Raw genomic sequence first — 20848 nt, 5'->3', positions numbered from 1 at the left:
TGCGCGTCCTCCCGAGATCTCCAGAATTTCCGGCGTTCGTCGAAAATAATTTCACTTCGAGGAAAAGATTCCATTCTCGCCGGACCGGGGGTTGCAAAAAGCGACAGCGAAAGGTAAAAGGAGGAGCACAATGCTGGCGGATTATCCGCGTCCGCTGTCGCCCGCGCAGTTTCCTCCGGTTTTTCTGGAAACGGTCGTCCCCGAATAAAGCGCGCCCCCGACAAAGGAACGGGGAGGATTTCTAAAGATACTGCATCGCCGAGTGCAGCTGCAACAGATGCAGCGGCCGTGCAACCGTGCAACCGTGCACCCCGGAGATCGAGAAACAGGGACGAGATTAATCGGGAGAAGCTTGCCGAAACGAAATTCGTTTAACGCGTTCGCGGCCAGCGTTTGTTTCACTGGTAATCTTTCTAATTGCGATATTTTACTAACGCGTTGATTGTTACGGTGGTCACCGACGATTGGAGCTTCTAAATTACTTGAAAATTATAATTTGTTAACCCTTTGCGAACGAAGAATCTTTTGAATGAACCTTCAACAGATGAAGCTAAATTATACATCAATCGCTTAAGCAGTTAGAACGGAAACTATATACCGATCTCTTGCTGTTCGAGTAACTAAATCACTTGTTTGGGACTTAGACTTACAGATATGAACATTTTATCTCGTTGAAATGTTGACATTCGTTCGTATAGAGTTAACACTAAAATTTCCAGATGGGTCAGAATGATTCTTCATTTCTTGAATCCTGATTTCTTCGATTTGCAATTATGAAAACAGATGTTTCCTTGAGAAATGAACACGTTAAGCGCCGTGTTAGTCATTGATGATGATGATGATGATTCTGAATTACTACAATCGTGATATGCAAGGTAACCGGTGTCCAATGAAAATGATTACTAACGTAACTAAGATGGTAAAAGTGTAATGGAAGGATTGTAACGCTAAATAATTAATTGTTTCTAAATTTTCTTTGCTACAAAGGGATAACTCTATGGAAAAACGGTTACTGTGTGAAAGAAATTCATTTAGCAATATGCAAAATGAATTAGAAATCAATTGAAGTCTCGATAGATGCACTCTTGAAGTTTTTATAGAGGAATTTGATAGAATCGATTTAACTGCTCGGTAGTTTTAGTGATAACGAACGTTAAATGAAACTGTTCGATATGGTAAATAACTAGGTAGTAGTGTAATGTAAGAATCGTTGTACCAAATAATTGATAATTTTTTCTTTTTATCTTCGCTACAAAGAAATAAGTGATACATAAAACGTTGAAGTTTCTTGTGGCAGTCAACGTATTAACCGTTTTGATACAACACAATTATAAAGTTTGATATTTAACATTAAATTTTGCATAATGCAACAATGCGTGAAATATCGAATAAAATAGTTTCGTTCCTCGATTTAAACGCGACTTCTCAAGTTTGTTTCGGAAAATATCGTTTGTATCTCATTAGGAAATGTTGAATATTTCCAGTGAAATACTTCTAATGAGTTATACTAATTTAACTGTATAACGAAAGTTCCGCAGGTTCCAGAATTCATAATATTTTGTATAGCGCTCTGCGTACTTAAACCCAGAGGGAATGTTTACTGCTGCGCCTTATTGCAATTGACGTAAAACCATAAAAACGGCGCATTGAATGTCACTTCTGTTTGGTTATCCAATATTGATAGCCTACTCGCGATAAGATACTGGTTCAAACAATGCTCGCTCCACGCGTCGAGACATTGTCTTTTCAAGCAAATTGGTATTATCTGAAACTGATTGATAGTAATCGCATTCACCTGGAATCTTTCGAAGACAGCTATTACGTGTCGTATTCATTTATTTATATATGTTCCCGCAAACAATCGTGTAACAATAATACCGACGTAATCTTCGAAACAAATGATATCTTAATACATTACGTACCGGTTAATTTTCAGAAAACTGAATTGTGCGGATGGCAATTTTCACTGAGGTCAACTTATATCACTGTACATAGAAAAATTTAAATATCATATTGTTATGTAATATATTTTAAATAGGTAATCAATTTGAATTAAATTTTATATTTTTTCAATGCTGTGGTAATTAGCGAAGTTGCATAGCTAAGTGTCTTTATAGAAAAACGAGATTTCTCGTTACCGATACGCAATGTGTTCAGACCTATAATAAAATTGCATTCGAAATACCAATTAAACCACATTTCGACCGCAATTTGTAAACGTTCTTCTCCAATATCACAATTACTGATATCAATACTAAATACCAATTAATATCCTTAACGTAATATCAGTATTCAACCTAAGAACATTTCCCTCTTCATATCCATATTTCATACATTCGTCACAGTATCTAGGTCAAATCATTTACTACCAGAACCACGTCGAGAATTCAAATATCAATTACTATATTCTTATTCCAGTAAAACCAGAAAAGTCTGAAATGTTATCTTACATGAATATAACTCAAAAATATCCAGTAATTAGACCATTATTCTTCCGAGTCACTGGTACACGAGAAAAGGTGATCAACTCGTGTAAACAATGAATGTTTGATTCGACGATTAAAATTGTTTGGAAGCGTCCGCTCGCAAACTTCTCCGACTCCGTGCGTTTTCCGGGTGGTTCCGTAGGCTCGTCGCACAAAAGCTTTCGCAATTTCGAGCTCGCCTATTCGTCAATATCTGCCGGTATAGTTAGACAACCGGATCGATCGAGTCGTGCTCTCGAACTTAGGCTATTAAACGCGTCTGGCCGCGGGGAACTGTGGCCCGGAACAGAACAAACCGGGAAACCGGGCTCTCATAATTGTATGCGCGGCGTTCCCTTCGTATTTTCGGAAATTGCGCGCGCGATTAAGTCACCTAGTCGCAGTTTCCGGCGCGCTGGTTCACCGAAATCGACTCGGAAACGTTCCGGTTCGCTCGGAGTACCGAGAAGTTACTCCAGATTTCGATTGGCTCGAGTAATTATGTCTCAAGGTTCGATACCTTCGATTAACCTCTTCGGTAACACCGAGTCGGACTCGTGATGAGAATTTTCAAACTCGACTAATCTGAATGTTATTTGGGTTATTTTCTATGTAAATGAAATATTACTTGTTGTGAAAGAAACGTTTCTGATGGTTTCTTTTTGTAATGATTAATGAGATAACAGATGCTTCTCTGAGAAATTATTAAAGAAATTGGTTCAGAAATACTGAAATTGAATTGTGAACTAATTAAAGTCTTAAGAGATGCACTCTTGGAGTTTCTATAGAGAAATTTTAAGAAGCTAATTGAACCGCTCGGTAGTTTTAGCGTTAAAGAAAATTCTGTTCATTTTCTACTAAATTATGCACGATTAAGTAGTTCTATCGAGCACTGTTGCGAATGACATCATAGGACAAGGTGTTAACCTCTGGCACTCGGTATTTCTGATTATAAATATTCATTATTCGCCGATGAATAGACGGATTTTATGCAAGCTTTAGTTTTTGTGAACTAACCGTCGAAATGGCGGGTTTTAGATAATAAAATTATTGATGTGTTAACTTTCGAAATGATTTTGGAAGTAAATAGTTGGAACTAAACAGTAAATAGAAAAATATATGAAGAAATTGAAGAAAATCTATTGTTGCGATCTTGATGAGAATTGTGTTCAACCTTAATAAGTGCTTGGTAGTTCTAGTGTGAAGAATGTGATTAGGAAAAAGAGAGTTACGATAAAAGATGGTTTTCTCTAATAAACATAAGAAGCACTTCGTTTCATAAATTGCGTTAAACCAGGTTAAACAGCGTTTTTCCGGGTGTGATAATTATCTCGCGATTATACCATGCACGTGAGCGTTATTTCATTCAATTACGATTTTGCAACATTTTTGAAAGTCGGCAAATTGAGGTGTTTACCGTTACTGTGCCCATACTTTCTTTCGTCGTATATTACAACATGAATAACTTGGGTCAGAGTTGAGGAAGACTTAAAATTTAGTCGAAGTACTTGAATGATTACATGAAGTTCATTAAAATTTTCTTACTCGTTTCTCTACTTAAGCAATCAGTTTAAAATAAGTTAGTCGTCCTTATGTTCGATCATCAATATGTTGAACATGACTTATACATTGAATCATCAACATGTTGAAAACGATTTATAGATTGAATTGTCAACACGTTGAAAACAATTTGCATATTGAATTATCAACATGTTGAATACGATTTATACATTAAATTATCAACCCGTTGAAAATAAACCGTATATAGAATTATCAACCCGTTGAAAATAATCTGCACATAAAATGATCTGTATACAGAGCTATCAACTTAGCAGAAAAGGCCTTGAATCATCAACAAGTTGACTGTGGTCCATACAGCGATCGATCGAATACATCAAGGAACGTTTAACGTAGTTATGCACGTACGCGTAGAAAATTTATCAGTGCGTGAAGCGTGTAGCACAAATCAAATGCGATTAATATCTTTTCAGCAGTTGCAAGCTGTATTTCTGTAATTACTCATAAATTTGTCCGGTATTATATTTCCCCGACATTCTCGTCCCGCGTTTAACACACTTTGCACTTTTCCTTTTGCACGGTCCGGGGATACGCGCGTTACAGTTTTTCTCCTCTCGGATCGACAATAATGAGCCGCATTTCCGTCCCGTTTTCTAATTATAAAGAAAGAAATCGTTCGATCCGAGTCGCCTCGAACTGAACACATTTTCTTCCCTTTTCCCCGCGCAGTTATTACCGTTGGAAAGTTTAATTACACGCTCGACGCTAATTGTATCGTCCATTTTCATACAGGATAACGTTAGAAACGAAAGAAATAAGAAATGGAAGAGAAAGTACGCCGGAATTATGTATATTATCGTCGATGATACTCCCGTTGGACTTTTTCCCGGCGTTTTTTGCGCCGATCTCCGCGGAATCGATGCACCAGAAATCCCGCAATAATTACGCGATTCTTGCTTCCGCCATTTATCATTCTAAAACATTTCGGTTTCGTAATAAAAATATGTATATTCCTCATTCTTTTTCATTTCGACAATAATAAGATAAACAATACCGGAAATATATTATTTCTTTCGTTCAGAATATTTCAGAATAATAATTTCTCATCCCTTTTATCTTCAAGATTGTTACTGAAGAATGTTCATTAATTTATGACAACTTTTTAACAATGATAAATTAATAAATATCGTAAATATATTTCTTTCGTTCAGAATATTTCAGAACAATGATTTCTCATGTGCTTTATCTTCAAAATTCTCTGAAAAATTTTCATTAGGCGACTATGTCCTTAACAATGATAAGTTCGAAAATATTGAAAATATATTACTTCTTTCATTTAGAGCACTTCAAAACAATGATTCCTCTTTCATCTCTCCAAGGTTTTTATCGAAAAATTCTCTTTAATTCTAAAAATATTCATCGATAAGAGTGAAGTATCAGGTGATTAATAAAATTAATAAGAGGTAATTGTGAGAAGTAAATGTTCCCATAGGTACACTGCTCAGTTCCCAGATAAAAATCTGTCAGGCTTAACACACCGAGCAAATTGATTATCAAGTGTTATTCTAATTGCCATAAATTTCTTCGCGAGTCACAAGCTCGTCTCTCGCAGCCGTTGAACGCGTCGGACGTCGGCCGAGCGGAACCTGATCTTGGAAAAGGAACAGCACGTGAGAAATCTTCGAATGCATTATACGGTGCTCGCATAATTAAAATGCAACAGGCCTCAATGCACCTTAATTCTTCGCGAAGGATCTCCGATGGAAACTGTTTAGCGAGCTTTCAAAAAAAAAAATCGTCCGTTTTTCACGGATCGTTCGACGAGCGTTTTCTATTCGGCCAGCGAGCCTTCGTTTTCATTAGGCTGCGTTTACGTCGCGATTTCGATACTCGATAACAGCGTCGACGAGAGCGAAACGTAGGTATATAGAAATGCGTTTCGTTCTCTTATTATAGAAATTTTTATGCTCAAGCAGCTAGTAAAGCGACGCTCGACGAAGTAAATTTCGATACGTACTGCCTGAATGACTCACCATAATTTAGTTTTTCATTCTGAATTCTTAGGAATAAAAGGTTTCCTTTGTATAAATTAGCTTTTGCTTAATTGAAATGATAATGTCGTGAAAATGATAATTTATGAAAATTATAATATTATGAAAGTTATTTTTAAAGACTATATTGTAAAAGTTACAATGTCTACAAATTTCTAGTACTAACAATCAACAGCGGTTAATATCATTAACACCATGATAATATGAATTCTTAATTAATCCAACAACATTGCAGAAAAGCCTTCTTCCTCGAGAACTCAGGAGTCCCAGTTATATTGTCCCAGACTATTATTTCAGCCACTCGTTCCCTTACTCCATTCACCTTCATAACGGGCACAAAAGAATTAATTACCGAGGTGTTTATTAGATCCACTATACGAACTGAACGTCTGAAATCATGCGATTATCGCAGCTCCACTATAAACCCATCAAACAAATACGTTGAGCAGCTTTCGTCGACACTCCGATCAACGTTTTCTTCGGTATCGTCGGAGTTGCCGTGTAAATACAGCTTTATTCGTGAAAAGGGTGGTTCCCCGCGCCTCCGCACGCACTTTTTCCATTGAACAGACTAGATCGCGTGACACGGTCCATGCAACACGCTCATTTTTATCGCTGTTTGTCTGCTCTCGAATTCTTCGGGTCGTTACGCTTTACCGAGCCTCGCCTACGATGCCAATGGAACATTTCGATAGCATTGATTTTCCATGCCGCCGACTTTCGAGGTTTAACAATATTTTTTCTCCTATTCTCTTTTTGGCTTTGAATAGATCTATTCTTCTTGTAACGAGCACGAGCCTCGTTATTGTATATCAAGGAGGATCCTTGAAGAAAACAAACATTTTCGCTGACGTAACTTCCCTTTCTTAAATGGCCCGTCTTATCGGGATCATCTTGAAGGTCATCGTGTCATTCACGGTTGAATTCGTTTATCGAGTTAGCTATAAGAACGTGATAACAAAAGTGTGTTACGTCTAAAAATTACGAGGATTCTCGAGCCTTGGTAACTTTTCAAGCGGTTCATTTGTCGCAACGTTTGCACTTTTCGAAATGCTTTCTTTCAGCAGGTTTCTCATCGCACGATAAATCATGTATAAGGTGGTTCCGATGAAAATCGGTGTACAGGAGATAATTATTAATGATTTTGTTAATTATTTTGCTTCGTCTGTTTTCATTTGTAATTTGAATTCTTGTTGATCGTTTTGTAAGGAAGTAATTGAAGTTCGTTTAGAAATCAAATCTTTCTGTTTTTAAATTTCGAATTGTCTATTTCTTTTACTCCTCGTTTAAACGTTTCGAAGAAAACATCGTCTCGCTCGGAATTTAAATAACAAGTCGGATGGTAAATAAATGTATAAATTCACCCTTGTTCTATAATATTCTATCAGGTTAGAGACATTAACGTAATAGTTCTAACAGGATTGGAGAGTGAATTTTTACTAGCAAAATTCAATTATTCTACGAGTTTATTGAATTCACAGTCTGATGGTAGCGTGGCGCTTGGTTAATTGAGGTTTCAGCGTACAGTATTTTCGATGTAATTTAATAACGGATGGAGATTGGCCTATACATGGAGTGAGCTTAGTTCGGGGTGATCCGACAAATATGCTGGAAAACTTCGTTACTTCCTGTTCCCTGTTACATTCTAATCCAGGCGTGATAGCTAAGGGATGCTCCTACCGAGCCTCCTCATCTTAGGGGTGAAAAAAATCGCATTCACATTTTCACATCTCCCGTGTCAACCGAAAATTGCGAAACTTTACTAAACAAATTTGTACAGTTTAATCGTATATTACCCACATATTGGTTACATAAATTTTCTATTAACCCTTTGCACTCGAGAGGCGACTCACAGTCGCCGTTTGGTTCGATACAGCAAAATCACAAAGTTTGATGTACGTTATTAAAGTTCGTTTAACATAATTATCCATGAAACGTTAAAATAGAATAATTCTATCCCTTGGTTTCTATATTATTTATATTAATGTTAGTTATAAAAGCTACCATTGATATTTCATTAGAAAAATGAAGAATATATTCAGCGAAACAATTATCGAGTACACAGGATTAAAAATCAACGTTCACATTTGATTGTTAACCCGTTGCCATACGATTTACTTCTTCGCCACGATCGATATAACTACTTTGTCATTAATGATTTATTAAGGAAAAAATTATAGGCATATTCTATATCAATCTTTGCAAAGTGTAATAATTGATAATAGTAGAATAATATTTCACTTGAATTCGAAATCTGCACACGTTGTAAGGCAAGGGGTTAGCAAAATCAAAATTCTTGTAATGTGAGTGCACAGAGTTTTATGATTGGTTAAAAACCGGTAGAATAAATTGCACGATAAATGTCCGTAATCTTAGTGTTAACAATTGAAGAATGTTAACACTAGATTTACGGACATTTGTTCTATACTTTATTCTATTGTTCCTAGAGAACTACGTGTTCGTTTATATAAATCGCAAAAATTGTAGCTTCAAAACCAAAGTATTGCAATGCGTATTCGCATAATTGCATAAATCAAGATCGACTTAAACTATTACTAAATAATGTTTAAAAAATTCAATATCCGTCAAATTGTCGGGTTCCGTAAACCTAGTGTTAATATTCGTTCACGAGAAATTTTTTATAAAGAATAAGGTTGAAGAGCCTAATATTTTGTCTGGAATCGATGGGAGGGAAAACTGGTGCTCGTTTTCCCAAATGTTTCTTTATGACTCCTTGTGAACGTGGATGACGTCATCGTGCACGGGGTCATTTGTGCGCGAAGGGGGTCCCCGTCACTTAAATACCCGCTTAAAGGGCGGAAGTGTGGTTACAGAACGAAATCGTGTGGCGCTCGTATGACCAGCAATGATAGCTCTGTGCTATACGAAATGTTTCTATATTTACTCTGTCGACGTATACTGCGATCACACGAGAATACAGGTCGATTAAACAGGAGCCGTGCATAATAATCATTTGCACTCGAGAGACGACTCCCAGTTGCCATTTGTATCAACGCAGCAACATTATTAACATTAAAATTCAATGGTAAATACTTGTACAAGGTATCACCACGTGAAACTTAGAAATAAGATGGTGCTGATCGATAATTTATGTTAGTTGTGAATAATATTATTAACCCCTTGGCGTACTATTTACTTTCGCCACTAAGCTCATGTACCATTTTACTATCGACAATTTGGAAGAAATGCAACAAAATTGTCGATTCTACTTCAAGTGGAAATTTTATTTGAAGATAATACAATGATAATAGAATAATAGTTGTTTGCTTTAATCAGTGGGTAATGAATGACATCGATTGTTGTTAAATTAGTCTAGAAATCTTCATCGCGAGTCTCATTCGTCATTGTATGGCAAGGGGTTAATATTCCATCGGAAAATAATGAATATTTATAATGGAAAATATTGTCGAATGCAGAGAGTTAATAAACATGTATTTATGTATGTGAGCGTGGTGGAATTTGAACATCGGTGGAAAAATTGGAATTTTAATGTAACGAAGTATTTTTTTTATCGACCTGCACTACTGTTTCTTTATGTCTGCGACATGTTTCTGCAGTGAGAAGTGATACTGCTACTTTAACCGATTCAGAATAGTAAATTGGCTTCAGCGTTTCTATTTTTAAAACACCTGGTATAATATTGTCGTGTTTGTAACTTGTTATAGACCCTGAGTCATGACGGGGCAGACATAAATATATTATTATTGCATATCCTTGGGTGGTCTTATAAAATAGCATTAAGAAATATTAATAAATCATCATATATACATAGTGGCACTCAATAGTTTGGAGTTTGGAATACTCGATTATGGAATTACACAAATATGAATATTTTCTCCAAATAAATAAAAGTTCTTTTAAAAACATTATGTTACAGTATTCACGTTACACAAAACAATAATGAAAAATGTAAATAATAATTACATACTCATCCTGTGAAAAATGATTGTTATCACAATAATATAAATAGCGACATCAAACATTTCACGCGTTTAATAATTTCACATATTATTCTAATTATACAACACAAAAGGAAATAGTGCCACTAAAGTGTCACAGAAAGAAACTCGTTGACCTGGATCTGCCATTTCGGTGACTTATATAAAAACGTTACCACTTTGACATATAAAATGTATTTAAGAAAGTACAACTGAATCAACGTGTCACAAAGATTACATGAGCTGTTTGTTTTGAAAGTGGCTTAAGTCCATTTTTCAAAGAAATCAAGTTAACCATTATACTTACAATTCCGCATAATCTTTATTCTGTAATAGTTTTTTCAACTTTTTTTAAGTGGACTTGAGCCACTTCCAAAATAAACGGTTCACATCACAATATACAATTTTACAATCGAAAGTTCTGATGGTTATATAGTATTATATAATTATATAATAGTAATTAGATAAGGGAGAAGAGGATAATAGAGAAAATAGGCACAGTATCGGTCAAAATCGTCACTGAAAGGTTAAATGGGACCGAAGATTAATTCGATTCATCGCTGTTCAATGACCTAATTCGATCATTATGCCGGAGGCGGGGGGTGAATCCACAAAACTCGGTGTCGGACAAGGGAGGGGGTGGAAGGGGGGACGACCCTGAAATCGAGACGCTTGTGAAATAGCCCTCGACGAGAATCGAATCATCGGTTCGTGCTTGCGAAGCTTTCGCGTCTAAAAATAACGTACTACACTCGCGTGGTAATGCAACCCCTTCGAGCGAGGCATTTCGTCGAAGGGGGTGAAACCCGACGCGTCGGATGCCTCCGCGACAATTAGACAATTTCGCAGGCGCCATTGACGGCGATTAACGCAATTTTGTTTCGTGCATAATTTAATAATAGGGAGCATAAAAATGGCAACCTACGTCGGCTGCGTTAAGTAAGCTTCCTTTGTAAAGAGAAAGAATTCCAATGATTAATTACCATTAACATTATTAACCCTTCGCACACCAGTCGCCTCTTGATTTGGTACAGCAAAATTATGAAGTACATTTAATGTTAAGTTTCGTATGATGCATTAATTTGTGAAATATTAAAATAAAATAGCCTCTTTCCTTAATTTATGTACGATTTCTCGTTAAGTTAGTTTGAGGAAATGTTGACTACATTTCATTAGAAAGTGTGTTGGGTATTTTTGGTAGAATACGTTTAGAGTGAAAAGGGTTAATATTATTAATAATTGTTAATGGTTAATCGATGAATTTGTCGAATTTGTAATTGATTATGTATGTTGATGGCTTTTCTAGTTTTCTTTATTTTTTTAGTAGGAATAGTTGGGAACGATGAAAGGGAAAGTATAGCGTGAAGCGTAAGTTTTATTTATTTTCAAAGTGTAAGAATATTTATATAGTTTCTCTTCTTTCAGAAGTTTACGAAAATTCTTTCTAACCTACAGAGTTTTATACTGACATGGTTGTAGAAATTTACATACAGAATGTAAATTTTAAATATTATAAGGACATCAATTGATTAGTCAATTCAATGGTTACAGAAGTTACAATTAAAATTGATTTACACAAAACTAATGCATACTACGTGAGCTCTTGATTAATTTAACGACAGCTGGCTATCTTCCACGCACTGATGAACTTACATTTCCTTTAATTACGAAAGTAATTTCATTTCGCAGACTTTGCAAACAGGTTTTCTGGAATGTTCAGTAGTTGGTAATAGAAATTCTAGCAAATTATCGGTCAGTACATACAGTGATAAAAACTGTAATAATCCTTAACCACTCAGCGTGTTAAAGATTAATGGTATACGATTTCGTAGTATAATTAACCAACTGTGTTTAATAGACACATCACTGCGGATCATGAAATGTATTGTTTTCATTGTATCACACGAATTACAATTATTATTATTGATTTAGCAAAACGATTTGCGGAAGCAAATTAATTTGAAGAATCCTAATCAATTTGAAAAATTCCAATCACTTTGAAAAATTCTAATCAATTTGAAAATTCTGATCAATTTGAAAAATTCTAATCGCTCTTAAAATTCTAATCAATTAAAAAATTCTAATCAATTTGAAAAATTCTGATTAAATCGAAAGATGCTAATCAATTCGAATAAATTCGAGAAACGATAAAACCGCGATCAGAATTTTCGCGTTGCCGAACTTCTTGTGTTGCAGTTTTCGCGTCGCTATGATTACCCCGCCGCGAAGACCGCGTGACTCACAGCCGATCCAAACAGACCTCTTGTGTCCAGACAGTCAGTGGCCCTTCGTGAAAAATACTCGTTATACAGTGTCTCACGCGTGCAACATGCTCCCGAATCAATACTTTCCGTACTATGCCAGCCTATCTCGAACATTTAATGCTCGTTTTTCGTTACCCTTCTCGGTAATCCTCTGCTACCGTCCTTTATCCTCTCTTATCTATCCTGTGCACGACAGATTTTTCGGTATTCCGTTGACGGTTCTTCATAAAACATTCTGTAAAAGAAGAAAGAACGATTCTATTAACCCCTCACCTTACAATATCACGACCGACAATGACTTCAGGCAGCAATTAGCGAACGTAAATGTTATTCTGTTCCTTCAAATTCAAATCAAAGGCTAATTTCTTATCACAAACATTTAACCCTTTGAGGACGGATGTCGTTATATTAGCGATATCAAAGTTTCATCTCTAGAATACAAGATTGCAAACAATTCAATTATTCGAATAACTTAAGAGCTCAATTTATTATTTATATTCCTCTGCTGAATTCCATTCTATTTATAATAAATATTATATAGTGTTACAACAAATACTAAGCACTCTACGTATAATAAATTACTAAAATAAAATAATTCTAACGTTGCTCGTTGCAAAATCATAGGGCAAGGGGCAACGCAGTAAATATTCTCAAATGTCGATATCCTAACATTCAATCAATTCCTCAGTCACTTAGTCATTAGTCACTTCAGCAAGTGAACAGCTATCTAAATCCAGACTACCCTTTCGAGTTTTTGGGTAGCCAAAATCGTGAAACGAGGAGTATGCATTCCTCTGAATCATTCCTTGAACATTTTCATTTATATTGAGTGGTCCTATAAGTTCGTGTCGTTTAATTGTCTACCATATCAAATAATATTTGATGAAATATAAAATATAAAATTCTAATAACTTCAAAACCTGCCTCGAATACGTTCTACTGGCCAAACTGAAGCGTAGAGGTTTAGTCATCCGAGTTCTGTCGCTCTGTGATTACAAAACGTCACGCGAGAAGTATAAAATTATGGGACGATCTAATATATACGTTTCTACACCATTTGTTATAATCTTCGGTACAAATGATATCGCGTGAGGCAACAGGGTATTACGTAACGAACAATGCATATTTAAGTGTTAGATTTCATGGCCGTTTGAAGACAGCGGTAGCACCCATCGTTTAACGAAGAAATCGCTATACAATTTTCTCCGGTCACTTAAGCTCGGTGACGACAGACGCGCATAATGCACCGTCTGCATAGAAAGCTCGCGGCACGTGTGCTTTCTCTGCTCGAGACTTTATGAGCCACCATCTAAGCGATACCGTAATAATGTAACACCTCTTCAGCAGCTTCGATAATCCTCTTAGGCTGTCCACCTTAGGATGAAGGTAAACTTCAAGGTGCCGGTTAGTTACAATTGTTGGAATTTTCGTGCAGGTACCGCTTGACCAAGAGAAAAATGAATCTAGTTAACGTTGCAATGTTTATTTTAACACGTTAACGCTAAAACTGTCGAGCAGTTAAATTGAGTTTTTCATATTTCTCTATAGCAACTCAAAGAGTGCATCTGTTGGGACAATCAAAATTGATTTACCATTCAGTTTGTGTAGTGCTAAATCGATTTCTTCAGTAATTTCTCAGAGAAACATTTCCTATCTTTTTAATAATTGCAAAAGGACATCAGTAGTTTTAGTGTAACGATGGATGATTTATTTTTCCCGATAAACATGTAATTCTTCTTTGTTTTGCTTTAGTTTCTCGTTAGGATATATTGTGAGAAACCACGTGTCGGTCTGTCGTTAGTTGAATAATTAAATTATTCCTTGCCAGCTTTCGATTTTAGATATCGAAGCTCGAGGTCGCCATTACGGCGGCAATCGACCGCAAAGGTTTAAATCATTTGATTGAATTGAATTATTGTGTCGCCGTATCGAGTAGCATTATTTATAGTATGGAAGTGTTTTCAAATAATCGTCGTTTAATTGAATGAACTATAGTAATTCGATTTAGTTGGTCACCGGTGACCCCCATGGCATTTAATGTGTTAACACTAGGTTCACCGAACGCGCCACTTTGACGCACATTGAGTTTTACGAACATTATTCGGTATAATACATAAACATTATTTCTTTATATCGATCTTGATTAATCTTATTGAATAATTGATGTATATCGAATAATGTTGCACAATGTAATAATTTTAATTGAGCAGCAACCACGTTATTCTCCAAACTAAAATAAATTCCTTAGAAATACTCGAAGTTGTTTTAATCGTGTAACGATACTATCATTTTTCATATTAATTAGTATTGTTCTTTTTTAATAAACCCCGGTAAACCTCGAATATAATTTTAATTGAATAGTATGTTCTCGTAAGCGAATTAAAGTGGATTATTCACAAATGACTGTATACCGGATCCGATTTAATTACGTTTATCAATAAATTCAATACTCCCTTATCTTCGATTTCGTGAGTCATCTGAAATCGCGGATCAACGACTCGAGATTGCAATTTCAGTGGAGGCAATCGGCCGGCCATGCTCGCGGCATTCGATCCAAGGAATCAGCGGAAGATTAAGTCCACTCGGTGACTTTAATTGCCGCTATCAAACGTTCTACGGGCTAATCTCCGCTTGGAAATTCCGTGAACGAAGTAACGACGATAATCCAATGGGCCGTGCAATTTGGCAATCGCCGAGAGCTACCGAAATGGTTCCAATTAGTCCTGAAACTCGTTTTTCATCGGCGCGAAACGTTCGTCGCAATACTGTACAAACGAAGACGAACTTTATCCCGATTAATTCTAACGATTCCGTGTGCTTCCTCGTTAGTACGGAATGCGGCCGTCGCTCATCGAGGAATTAAATGATCGAACAAATCGAGCCAAAAATAATCATTCATCTCCAATAGATTATCATTTATATTGTATCTTATAATCCTCTCATATCTTCGTTAACAGATTCATAATATTGACACATAAATTCACAGTATTCTATAAGATAGAAATCTTATAATTCTCTCATGCCTTCGTTAATAGATTCATAATACTAGCACGTAAATTTACATTACTCTGTAAGTAATCAGTATGAAACCACCGTGAAACTGAAAATGGAATGAAGTAATTAACACGTCGCATATTAGCGGCATCGCAATCCTACATTTCACATAAGGAAAAGAAACGAATCTTATAGATATTATTTCAAATTACAAGCTCACAAATCTCGTCGCGCAGTTCCTTTCATTAATATCCACCCTCCAATTAAGAAATAGTTCTCTCAGTAACGCCAGTAACAACCAATTTCACTGACGCCCTCGTACAAACACCCACAGCCGTTAGAAAGCCAAATAAGCTGCGACCGTTTACGTTTCGACTCATGCTCTTCAGCGTCGGATCGTTTCTATAAAAAGAAACTCGCAAGTTGAACTATAAATACCGGTGGCCTTCGCATTGGACCAGAAAACCGTTAACACGTTTCAAAATCCGAGCCAACCTCTTCCGCAAATTCCACGCCGTCTACGTGAGAAGCGAGGACGTTAAAAACCCTGGTCCCGGAACTGCCTGGCCGAGACTCGTTCCCAGGACAATCGCTGTTGGAATTGTATCTGAACGATGCAGGGTCTCGAATGACGGAGCGACGCGGGGAGGGGGGAGAAATGATCAGGAAGAAGAGGAGAAGGAACCCTCGTCACGTAACATCCCCGACGTCGGTCGATCCGAGCCTAAAGGAAATAAAGGTTTTTACGGCGTTGCAACCGCGGCGATAACTGTCATGGCCGATGCAGCAACCCCCTTCGGTAATTTCGGCAGGGAAGGATGCCAAAAGTGTTCAGACGGACGTGCAATATTTCCACCGAGGCACGATAAGAAGACGCAGCTAAGTACGCGGGCAAAAAAGTCGTCTGGACGGAAGAATTATGCAAACGTCGCTCTGATTTCGCATCTCGGGGCCCCTGAAAAATTGTCGGGGCGGTTTTTCGGCTTGCCCCTTTTTTTTCTGAGTCTGTTCATCTCCGCCCGTAGAGAAGCGCAGCTGCTACTCGTAACACCTGCCGCCTCTTTAACACTAGAACTATCGGATCGTTCAACGCTGTACCGAAATTTTCTTTCTTTATTCAGTTCGAACACGTTTATTGAAATTCGAAGGGTCTCTCGTCGAATATACAAATTTAATTGGAAATCTGTCGCAATGACTTCGTAATTTGAATATTTGCAAAATTTTGTAATGGGACAGTTTCACTAATGATCCTAAAAATTGTAACAGATTCCTTCTCGGTTTCTTCGTGCTAAGAGGATGAGGATGTCTAACGTTCTCTGTACCAACGAGGACGCAATGAACGTTTCAAACGGAACTCTAATTAAACGTGGAGAAAACAAGTACACAGCGAGGACGATTTTTTCCACGATTCAAAGACAATGATGTTTCTCTTGTCGCATGCAGCGCACCTGCGAGCGGAAGGGAATAATGACGGTAACGAAAAGTGATTCGTGAATAATGCAGAACGAACTGCGTCATGGTGTAATGATGTTTGCGGAAGAGTCGCAGGATCGGGGGAACGGGGGTAAAAGGCCCGGGGAGCACTTTAAAATCCGGGTGCCTACTTTCTGCAACCACTAGAAGTCACTCGGGCTGCAGGGCACTCGTGCATCAGCTCTCCGCTGTTTTTTCTCTTTCTTTTCCTCAACCCTTCTTCTCAAAATAGAGGAGATCACTCATCGCGAAAATTTCTTGGGAAGGAAGAACCGTTAATTTCAACGGTTTTTCGAAACGCAGCAGGGGTGATCCAATATGAGCGTTATTAGTTTCTTGGTTCTCCGGTGGTGAGTATTGACGCGTTTCGGTACTTCACTATTAGACTGCCAGTTCGTTTTGCTAAGTTCCGCTTGGGAAAACTAAATAAAAGATATGTTTTTCAATTAGAATATACATGGGTCCAATAGACCCTCTTCTGGTCTTTTAGTGGTTTTGGTCTAAACCTACCGGGTGAGCCGAAATGACTGATTCCTAATTTCTCTTTTTAATTTTATTGAAAAAGTAATCAATGCTTCTCTGGGAAGATACTAAGTAAATTGATTCAGTAATGCGCAGACTGAATTACAAATGATTCGAAATTTCAATAGATGGATTTTCAGAGTTTCTATAAGAACTTTGCATAAAATCAATTCGACTGCTTGGTAGTTTTTGTGTTAACACTAATTCTACAAGAGACTGCGATTTCGGAAGAACATAGACGTAGAGTTCTTTTGTCCCTTTCTTGTCAGACAGAAGAATTTTGTTTCTCTGTTACTTGAAAACGAAAATATTTCACAGAGCAAAATGCACGAAATGAAAAGAATGTAATATTAAATCATTTAATTGAATTGCGAAACATTCCAATGAAATTTTCACTGACCGCGACGCACAGTGCGGCCAAACGCGTTTTCTGGACGGAACTCGATAACTTAAAAAGTACGAGTGATACAAACAAATGCTTCAGACAAAAGTTGCAAAGTATAAAGCTAAACATACGGTGGTTATATCTTCTTTTACATCACGGGGACATTACGAAGTGTTTCCAATGACAATGCATATTCTACGTTTGCCAGCGTTATACAGATAGAGAAACGGAATTGATTCTTCGAATGACAATCATTTTCTACAGCAAAGACTACTTAGCGACACATTGCTAACCTTTAATATTCTTTACATGAATAGTCGAATTTCGGAGTTTTGTCCATACGCGGCCACTGCGCGTACACATTCCTCCGCGTCTCCTTGGATGGCAGTTCGATCATGAACGATTAACCCCGCACAAGGGTGCTCTTGTGTTCACCGTGGACGAGGCAGCTGGAACGTCGCCAAGACTTCAACAGTCTCATTCAGGTCGAGCTGCCTGGGGATATGTACCACGTTCAATAACAAGTTGCCGACGTTGCCGTGGAGAGATTCTAATTTTTCCCAGGAAAGGAAGAAGACTGCGGACCATCCCCGTCCGGCTGGCCGCGTGCAGCAGCTCCGCAACGCTCCGAGATGCACTTAGGCTGCGTCGCGCCAAGAACAATGCGGAGACTGTGTTGTGAATACACGGCGCGGCCCTGATGTAACTTCTTTCGAAACTCTCCTCGTTTTTCTCTTTTACCCCTTTATAAGTAGTTCTTTTTTAGACGAAATCCGTACGTCTCGTTCCGCCGCGGCCCGTTGAAAGATAAGTTTGTAAATTGGGACGGGCACAGTGCGGCAGAACTCAATAACTTAAAAAGTATGAGTGATACAGAGGAATGCTTCACACAGAAGTTGTAAGATATAGAGCTAAGCATATGGTTGTGTTTCTTTTACATTATGCGGATGTTACGAAGCTTTTCGATTGACGATGGATAGTTGATTTGTACATTTTTATTTTTAAAATGAAAATTATTTTGTATAGGTAGGACTATTTAGCAATGCATTGGTAACCTTCAGTTTTGTGAATAGGATGGGAATATGTTAATTATTTATTATATACAAGCTTATCAGCTTTTCAGTTGGTTTTTCAAATTACTCTGCTTTAGAATTGAAGAAATCAGGACATAAAGAGATTCTCTGACACTTTGATTTTACAGTTAGGGGTTTGCAAGTAAAAACATAGGTTTTGCTGAAAATCATTGTCAACTAGTTGCCTCGGTCAGGAGCGGTTGATAAAGTGTTAAATATCTTTCGCTAACCTAAATAACGTAACGCTATATACAACTGTGGGAAACTGTGTAATTATGTTATCGTGCGATTTAAATAAATTTAAATAAACAATGTAGAATTTTGAATGACGTTTCGAATGAAGCTATAAAGAAGCTCTCTTTGTAGCATCATTTTAGAGATTTGTATTATAGTTATAGATCTTCTGTTATCTCTTTAGATAGTTACTTACAATTATTCAATTTTATATGTTCTTCATGGTGTGTTTGTATGGAGTTTGATTGTCTGGTTCTATATAGTTCTCAATAGATTTTGGGGATTCTGATTTAATCAGTTTGTGGTGACGAGATATTTTATGACGCAGTTCCATTGTACGTTGAATGGAATTTTGCAATTTGCACTGCGCTTACGTTATCCAATACAAATTAATCGCGAAATAACTCACTGCCTAGTGAGAAATGTAAACATATCCGCATGATAAGTTGACCGCAGCGTGAGAGTAACGGCATTGCACCGCGAGATATCTCGACGACGATGTTAGAGCTACGTTTCTGGATTGCAAGGTGCCTTTTTCAATTTTGTAATTTAAACTTGCAATTTTTATAGGTTGACTTCTTTGAACGATTTAAGATTAAATCTACCTTCTTTACGTACAAATTCTCAACAAAATTATTTCTTTTTATATAGATTTTAATATTCTTGTTCAGAAATTATTGTTTTCTGCGAAAATATTATATTCCTTGGATCTGCAAGTTTCATTTGAAATTATAACTACTTTGTACACAAAAATTCTAGAAAATATTTCTTTTGATATTTTTAATATTCATGTTCAGAGATCATTCTTTCGTACGAAAGTATTGTGTTCTTCGGATCTACAAGTTTGAACAATAATTTGAAATTAGGACTACCTTCGTATACAAAAATTCTAGAAAATATTTCTTTCGATATAAATGTCAGTATTCACGTTCAGAGATCATTGTTTCGTACGACAGTATTGTGTTCTTCGGATCTACAAGTTTGAACGATAATTTGACATTGTAACTACCTTCGTGTAATAAAATTCTCGGAAAACATACTGTTCGTGGCAGCCATTAAGATTTACATTCGGGAATTACCGGTGTTGTGTTATTACGTGAAAGTAGTGCACCCGTTAGTTAGGTAACGGAATAAAAATGCATCGCATGTGGAATTTAAAGAATCATGAGAACGTCGGAAATGGTTACAGCATATTCGATGAAAATTCATTCGGAAACATTCTGATTTGAATTTTTAACCGAGTGTCTATCCGGATCAGGTATCGTTCAGCGGTTTGAAACATTTATGAGCCCTATCTTGTTCGATCTTGAAATAAGTCACGACGGTGAATTCGAAAGACAGAGTTTTGCGTCACTTGCCGGGTATACATACACATGTTTAAATATTTGGTCAAAATGTCACGGTCGTTGCTCATTGTCAATCAGCACGGGTGCACGTCGTTCGTTCGTGTAATTTTCTAGTTGGAATTTTGATTTTGAGAAATTATTAGCGGACAGACGCATTTGCAAACAATACCGTTGAATTTAGCATACACCTTTGTGATTTTAATTACTCCGTGACTCTTCAATATTAATCCACTTAAGTATCCTCTTTAAAAAAGATAAAACAAATTTATACGATATCCTATTAAACCGTTGACTGCCGCCGTTTACACAGTAAATAAGATATTCACAAAATATTTAACACGATGAGAAAACTACCCATGAAATTATAGAATCGCAAACATTACTATAATAAACATTTTCTTACGATATTGATTATTATGATAAATATTTTCCCATGACAAATTATTTATGAAATGCTCCACAAAGTTTTGACCATTTTTCAATGAAAATAAAGTAATACATTTTCGATGCATTCATTAATATTTACTGAACAATGTAACTCCTTCTGTTACTAATTACCTGTTT

General features: G+C 36.8%; 1 protein-coding gene and 2 long non-coding RNA genes across 5 annotated transcripts in view; 2 read left to right on the top strand and 1 right to left on the bottom strand.

Moving 5' to 3' along the window:
• pns (DENN domain containing pinstripe) overlaps nt 1-20848 on the top strand; it is a 40775-nt gene that overhangs the window by 6093 nt on the left and 13834 nt on the right. The gene's annotated exons all lie outside the window — the stretch shown is intronic.
• LOC143174521 (uncharacterized) lies at nt 14592-15588 on the bottom strand. Its single transcript, XR_012998604.1, has 3 exons — nt 15472-15588; nt 15043-15357; nt 14592-14956 (listed from the first exon to the last, which is right to left on the bottom strand). It is a non-coding gene; the product is annotated as an uncharacterized LOC143174521 (long non-coding RNA).
• On the top strand, nt 15904-20654 carry LOC143175889 (uncharacterized). Its single transcript, XR_013000541.1, has 3 exons — nt 15904-16050; nt 16518-17074; nt 17949-20654. It is a non-coding gene; the product is annotated as an uncharacterized LOC143175889 (long non-coding RNA).

Source organism: Nomia melanderi, chromosome 1 (assembly GCF_051020985.1).
Source record: "Nomia melanderi isolate GNS246 chromosome 1, iyNomMela1, whole genome shotgun sequence".
In the NCBI taxonomy this organism is placed as follows: Eukaryota; Metazoa; Arthropoda; class Insecta; order Hymenoptera; family Halictidae; genus Nomia; species Nomia melanderi.
This window is presented reverse-complemented; position numbering and strand designations above follow the sequence as displayed.